This window comes from Pseudoliparis swirei, chromosome 10 (genome assembly GCF_029220125.1).
Source record: "Pseudoliparis swirei isolate HS2019 ecotype Mariana Trench chromosome 10, NWPU_hadal_v1, whole genome shotgun sequence".
In the NCBI taxonomy this organism is placed as follows: domain Eukaryota; kingdom Metazoa; phylum Chordata; class Actinopteri; order Perciformes; family Liparidae; genus Pseudoliparis; species Pseudoliparis swirei.
Genome location: NC_079397.1, coordinates 11,593,233 through 11,600,774, shown reverse-complemented (window position 1 = coordinate 11,600,774; position 7,542 = coordinate 11,593,233).

The window sequence follows — 7,542 nt, the reverse complement described above, 5'->3', positions numbered from 1 at the left end:
GCTGGTTAGCTTAGATTATCATAACGACTGAAAACAGGGGGCGGGAGGAGCTATACCCTATAACTCAGTTGAAAGGTGAAAAAAATCAAATATAGGCCTCCTAGTATACCTCTTAATCTTACGAATAAATACGTCATATATCATGTATTTAATCTGTACAAAAGCTGCTTTCACGAGGACTATTTTTTGGAAGACTCAGGAAGTCGCTGCTAGCCAATAACTAGTCTGGCACATTATATTCCAAAATGATACATCTCTGGGCTGCATGTCAGGGAACAAAAATGGGTGATGTTCAGACAAATGTGTGTGTGTGTGTGTGTTTCCTGAGAAAACGTATACAGATTGTGGATAATACTGTGTGTTTCTCCGAAGAGGCACTGCGCGGGCCCCTATAACGGCCCGCTCTGCTTTCGTAAACCAGATTTAATGCAGGGCTCTCAAGTGTCACGCATTGAGCGTGAGACTCACGCATTTCTGTCTTCAAAACTTGAGAGCCCTGTTTAATGTTAGTGGGTAAGTTGTCGATATACCTTTGGACAGAGCCAGGCTATCCCCCCCCCCCCCATGTGTTATGCTAATCCAGGCTAACTGGATGATGACTGTAGCCTTATATCTAACCAACAAATATGAGCTAGCTCTCAGCGAGAAAGCACATGTGTATTTACCAAAATGTTGGACTATTATTACCTTATTGTTTAATATATCATACGCGGACTGTTGAGTATTTACACAAACGCATGTGTAACAAACGTGAAAACACTGTGTCAATCAAACTGTTGCCCGATCTTGTTCTTCGCTGCTTAACTACTGTTGGAGTTCAATACCAGAGACATATTAAGGTGTATTGTACCATTTCCTGCCATTGCACCGCGCTGCACTCATTGTATTGATTTGCTCTTCATTTTAGAGTGCTAGATGTCATGTTTGATGGATAATAGACTGGGCTGAGCATTCAGGAGGAGATTGCTGCATCCATGGCGAGGTGATGCTCAGAAATAGATCAGACCAATGCAAGAAACCAATCCAAAAGGGCTTTTAAAGGTTATGTCATCGCTCCTGACAGTTGGAGGAGAAAAGAAGTATCTGCTGGGATTGGGCTCTGTCTGTCAGGCCAGAGATGAGGGAGGAAGATAGAGAGACGTAGAGAAAGAGAGGCAAATGTGTTCAGAGGAAATAAGAAATAAAGAATAAAAGAATTGTTGATGTTTGTCCCCTGGATTAAAGGTTGGACTGTCACCCACAGTCGATTTGCACATCTGTCATTTGTTTTTAAAATTAGAAAGGTTTCAGTTTCCCTCCAGGGGGATTAAAAGTGTTGTTTTTTGTGTAAATCTGGACAACACCAAAGCAAAAGAAATAAATTGAAGCTCTGCTCAACCAACAACACGTCGGACATAATCCATTTCCTTCGGTCTCAAAGGGACGTACGATGGTGAGAACCAGCTGTTGATATCTGTCTGGATTAAACATACACAATACCTGAGGTGATAAATCATAATAATGGGAACACAGTCCGTCTCTCACCTAACATCTCATACATCAGCCTCTGACAAATCTCCATCTCCTCTGCTGTAGCCTCGCTCGGATATACAGTAGCTGCAGCTGCATCGCAAATACTGACTAAATAAAAGACCAGCAGCACATCTGACCGTCAAGGTTTAAGGACTGCAAATCAAACCACGAGGGCCCGACACAGACGCAGGGCCCGGTATCCAGCTGCCCTGACATTTGGAAGAGAAGTCTTTTTGATGTGGGAGGCAGAACGGAGCTGTGTTTTTTCTCTCTGTTTTTTTTCTTTCTGTCTCTCTGTTACTGCAAATATGTCCAGAGCTGTCTCTCCCTTTCTCTGCCTCTCCCTGCCTGCCTTGGCAGTTTTCATAATTTCACTCCTCTTTTCTTTTTTCCTTCTCTTTTTTATGCTCTTGTCCTGTCGTTATACCATTTATGTTTCTTTTCTGCATGCCTAAAATAGAGCCCTGTGTGTGTGTGTGAGTGCTGGGTGAGGATATCTCTGTATTGCAGTCCTGTATGCACCGAGTGGAGCAATTCACGGACCCCTTCACCTCGCTGTCGGTGGGTTATCAGTAAAGCCCGGTGTGTGTGTCCCCCACTGAGCCAGCGGGCACAGATCTTCCCTCCGCCATGGCTTTCATCTGTGCCTTAATTCAGCTGCACTGAAAGCACACGCACACATTGTTTATTTCCCATTCCGTCACATCAATTTACAAACTCCCTGTCTCCTACTTTTACCCCGCAATTTCTAACCATCGTATTATCTTTGTGCTCTTTGGAGAACATTTGATGCCCGACGTGTGACTCAAGAACACACGTGCGCAGCAAAGCTCCGAGCGTTAATGAATGTTGATTTTTCAGTGACAATTATTTGGTATCGACAAGTGTTGATTGGAGTGTTGTTTGTTCACTGATAGAGCCGAGGCAGCTCTGGGTCGAGTGTTTGAAATGATCCAAAGAGGGTTCGCTTGACTCTGATGGTGCAGACATTAACATCCACTGAGTTGATTATTTTACCGGGTAAAATACAGAGTGCCATTTCTAGGGCAGTGAAGAAGGAAAAACTGTGTTGTGCATGTGGGAAATTCAGAAATGTACCATTTCCTCTGTCATTATGGTGGTCTATTGTGTATGACACAAAGACCTGTACATGAAATATGTATACAACATGTGAGACAGAGCTTCCCCAAGCCAGTAAATGTGGGCCGGTTCATATCCTGCTGGGATTTGTAATTCTGTTGGCTTATCTGTCCAGATCAGTCTTTCCTGCGTCTGGTTTTGCTGACAGGTCAAAGCCTCTTTAGTACTCAACCATGCTCAAAAACACATACAGACTCACACACACACACACATATAGGAGCAGCCTCAGGAAAGCCCTGTATTTGTGTAGTGTCTCCCTGAACAGTTTCAAGCATGGAGGTAAAGAAAAAAAGAGCAATTATCAACTCGTCCTCCAGCCAGCAGATGATCCTGAGAGCCCTGACATATGTGTCAGTCCTGCACCATCATATGAGCTCATCAGAATAACAATGAGTAAGATTATCATATAATGTCGGAAACCCCAGATCTGAATCGGCGCTAAAATGTAATTAACTAATCCGTTGACCGTGCGTTATCTCCCCACCCAATTTGAGTTCAATAAAATCAGAGCAGCCATGTACGATTAGTTTGCTCCCTTAAAAAAAAGAGAAAAAGAGTCATATTAAAAAGATAATTCAGCCAGCGCATCGATTGGTCATTAAGTTTAGCTTCGGAATAACACTCACACATAAGCAGATGGACATGAAACATGTTCTCACACAGCCCTCCATATACACTACATATACTTAACATATCCACTGGGATCATGCATTGCATAACGATTTCTATAAAAAGTGAATTATGGAAATGCCTTCTACATTTCTGTGTACATCACCGCATTCTCTCTGCAGCCATGTTTTCACCAGAGGTTACCTCACTGCCGACTTTCAGCTGAATCTAAACTTTAGATGACAGGGTGTGATTCCGGCCGCTCGGGTTGACGACGCCGCGTGTTGTCACAGGTGTCACCGGCTCCAGTTGAACGTGTCAGCATGTGTTTGACGTCATTAGCCCGAGTCAACACGCACCCCCCGGTAATCACAACACTCGTGACATTCTTTTATTCACCGAAGGGCCTCGCACATCTAAACAGTAGACATTATCAGCTCGCCCTCGCTGGTGAATCTTATACACCACCTCTTTATGCGGATTACAGGGTGTAGGCGGGGCTGGTACTCTCATCGCAGCACAGACTGCTCCTCACACCAACACCCACGTGCCAACAGGCGGACAGAACAGCTAAACGCCAAGCGGAAAAGAGCAAACAGCACTTAGCTGAGAGCTGGTCGCGCTCCTGCCAGTCTGTGGTTGTGCAGGAATGAGTAAGACAGATGACTAAGCAGAGAAACAAAAGAGTGCATGTTTCTGCGCATGTTGTTTAATCAGGTGGTGAATCTTGTTCTTTTGAATAACAGTCCAAACAAGTGGAACAAATCAGAAAACTTAGTGCAGTTTAATTCCTCTTCCTTTAATATTCTTTCTTTTTGTCTGGTTTTCTGTCTTGGTGGTATTGTGGTTCAGCTTTTCCCATCCAGTTCTACTTCTGTATTCCTCTTTATCCGCTTTTAGCACATACACAGTACTGTCACTTCCTTTTTAGGAGCTCATGTCTTATTTCCGACAGTGGCAGACAAAATGCAGCTTTTCAGTTTTAGCCTCCAAAATGTTGATTTGGGAGCTGAGAAGACGACTGCCTCCAGCTGATGTATGTTTGTTGTCGCTAGGTAGCGAATTAATCCAACATTAGTTCAATTTGGGGTTTGAAAACGTCGTCTGCAGCTGACTTGGTGATGGTTCAAGCTGTCCTGTTTTAAATCAACCGCACGCAAACTGCTTCAGCATGTGGACAGAGCCAAAGTTTAATGGGCTCGCTCTGCCTGGTTACGGCAGCTGGATGGGCAATCTATGTTTATCCAAACGGAAGTCTAGTTTTATATTTCTAGTTATTTTTATGTGTGTGTGTGTGAGTGTGTGTGAGTGTGATGAGATGAAACATGCATGTGGGCCAGTGTGTGGATGTGGGGAGGGGACACATTGCTTTCAACTTGCTAACCGATTCAGCCATTTATGACAGCCATCTGTCCTGTCTGTGTGTGTGTGTGTGTGTGTGCGTGTGTGTGTGCACACTTGCAGGCACAATTATGTTTTTGCTGGTGGGTGTTGGGATCCAGGTGGCTGTATATTGTAATATTGCACCCACAGTGTGCAACAGCACGATGGACGTGGGAGCCCTGAAGACCATGTGAGTCACAAAAGCACATTCAGAGATGACCAATCTGGGACCTGCACTTAGCATGAACCGAAGACTGTAACTTGAGGAAAAAAACGTAGCTTTTGGGGACACAACTTGTCCCGGTAATGTGAGTCTGAAGACGGTTGTTTGGCTGGCAACGTCCAACACTCCACGATCATCATGGACTCGGGGATTCAACACCACGCAGTGCAGCGGGGGCCTTTCAATGACCTCGTCTTGGTTGTTACCAGGGTGGCAAATGGCCTCATGATGTATTTTGTGGGCAGCTGAAGACCACTTCATAGGCCAAAGGAGACAACAGATGAGGTTTGGGGCAAAGAGGACTGAGCGGCTTTCTTTTGGACCCGTTGATATTTTGAAACACGATCTGGGTTCAGATCCCGTGGGCGTCAAAGATCTTTGGGAATGCGGTGAAAACTGATACCCTGTTTTGAAGATTGCTTTTCCAAACCTAAATGGCAGCTTGGAACAAGCAGTAGCCGAAAATAAGAAATTATAACTTCACCGACTGAAGTGACTCATAAGCTGGTTGATAGTCAATGTTTTCGGTGCATCTGTTAAACTAGATAAGAGAGAATATGGGAGGGAACGTTGCACTTTTCTGTCTTTTGATTCACGCGGGTGAACACTTTCAGGTGACAGGATCCATTTTTGGACTGCAAATCGTATTTCATAGCTTCTGAGTGCGGTTTTTGGACAACAAACCAGTAAAAAATCCTCCATTGTGTATTCCGTGATGACGCTAAGGAGGTCTACTTTGACAAGGTGTGATGCGAAGACCCGGCGGAGAGGAGGAAGAAGTTGAACTGATGTGCCGCTCTCCACCAGAGTCTCCTCGGAGTGTCAAGGACAATTCTCAGATATATCTCTGGCTCTATGTCTCTAGACTCATGTGTGGGGTGGCATGCTGTGACATTTGGTCCACACATTCCCCCCAGAGTGTGTTTTTGTAACTTTTATGAGCCCTAAACGTTTCATCAAACACAAAAATCAGCTCAGAATATGAATGTGTCCATTACTTTATGACTACAGATCTTAAGGCAACCCTGCAGTGATTTGAAGGTTTAAGCGAGTCATTTCAGCTCCACCCCCTTTTTATGTTTGTCTTCATTTTTTTTCAAATTCTGTGAAGTTATTTTTCACATCGTTTGTATTGTTTGTGGATCCCACATTGGCTACCGTGTATATTGTACATTGTGTTATATACGTGTACTTAATATGTGTGCCCATATTAGTGTGTACATGCATATACGTATAGATCCAAGGCATTACACATTATATAAAAAGAGCAAATGTACTGTTTCCTTCATAAAGACCCTTTGTCAGACGTATCGGCCAATGAAACGCATCCTTCCTATATTACAATGTACAGTGAGGGCTGTTAATCTCGTCAGGCACAGCCTATTTTTACGGCTATTTTTAGAAGCCTGTTTCTGGAGGTGAGGATGCTGCCTGCTGTGTGTGAGCTGAAGGAGGCATATGTTTTTCCTCCAGATCTGATCATGCGCTTCCTGGTGTGAATTAAATAAAAGTTGAGAAGTGCTTAGGAGAGGTGATAGGGAGCGGTCTCTTGAGATAAGCCAGTGTCGTTTGTCTCGGCTCCGGCCGGCCGGCAAAGTAAATCAACCTTATGTAGTCTCACCGGGTTGTAGTTTGGTGGTTTAATGGGGGTTTCAATGAAAACCAAAAAAGCTCTGAAATAGCTTACAATCGCCTCACTTTTATTTCAAAAGCAGTGGAGTCCTGGTCGATGCTGCAGCAGTTAGCCGTTTTGATTCATGCGTCACAGGTGTTGGGTTCATATGTGGCCGTGGGTGAGAGATGAAAAGAGACCGGTGGTTGAGTGGTGGAAATGCTGAGCAATCTTCATCCTCCATCTGGGCCGCTGTGGAGAACTGTCTGTACAAATGACCGACTCCATCTTCCCCCCATCATCTTCAGTCACGCTCCCAACTATCACGCCCTGCGGGGAACATATGGGACCTCTGATGAAACTCTGAGCCAACGCGAAGAAGAAGAGGAAAGGGAAGGTGAAATGATAAAAGGGAAGGAGAAATCAAGCCCTAAACAGAATCCTGGGTGACTCGACCTTAAAAATCCTTTCACGCCGTGATTAGTGAACAGATATGAAACCTCTGAACCGCCGTCTTCTTTTTTCTTGTTCCATCATCAGCCCCTCGGCTGCCATTTCATTGTTCTCTGTGAGTCTGAGGCTAGAGCGTCACATTGTTTCTTCACACAGGCGTTGAAAGGACGTTAAATGTGTCGCTAAACATACTATATTTTTAGCCACACTAGAAATTTGGTTCAAATGGATGGCAATGATGATTGATCAATCAGCTGACCCCTTGAGTCCCGACTCACTTATCTCAGCAACTATTGGATGAATCGTTGTCAAATTGTGTACGCACATCCACGGTCCCCAGATGAATCCGTCCTTGGTAAGACTTTTCATAAAGCCCCATCATCAAGGACGTGCTGCCTTATCACGCTATTGGTTGACAGAATACAAACAGACACATTTTAGAGGCAAAGATAAAAAGCATGTCAAAACTATTCGTTCCTTATATTGCTTTCACACGACAAAACACTCCATCATTTCAGCCATGTCCCATTTAGCTGTCTGCAGTTAACAATATATTTCCTCTCTTTTCCGTTGGTGTTTTCTTTTTTACCGTGACACATTTTTCCACCTA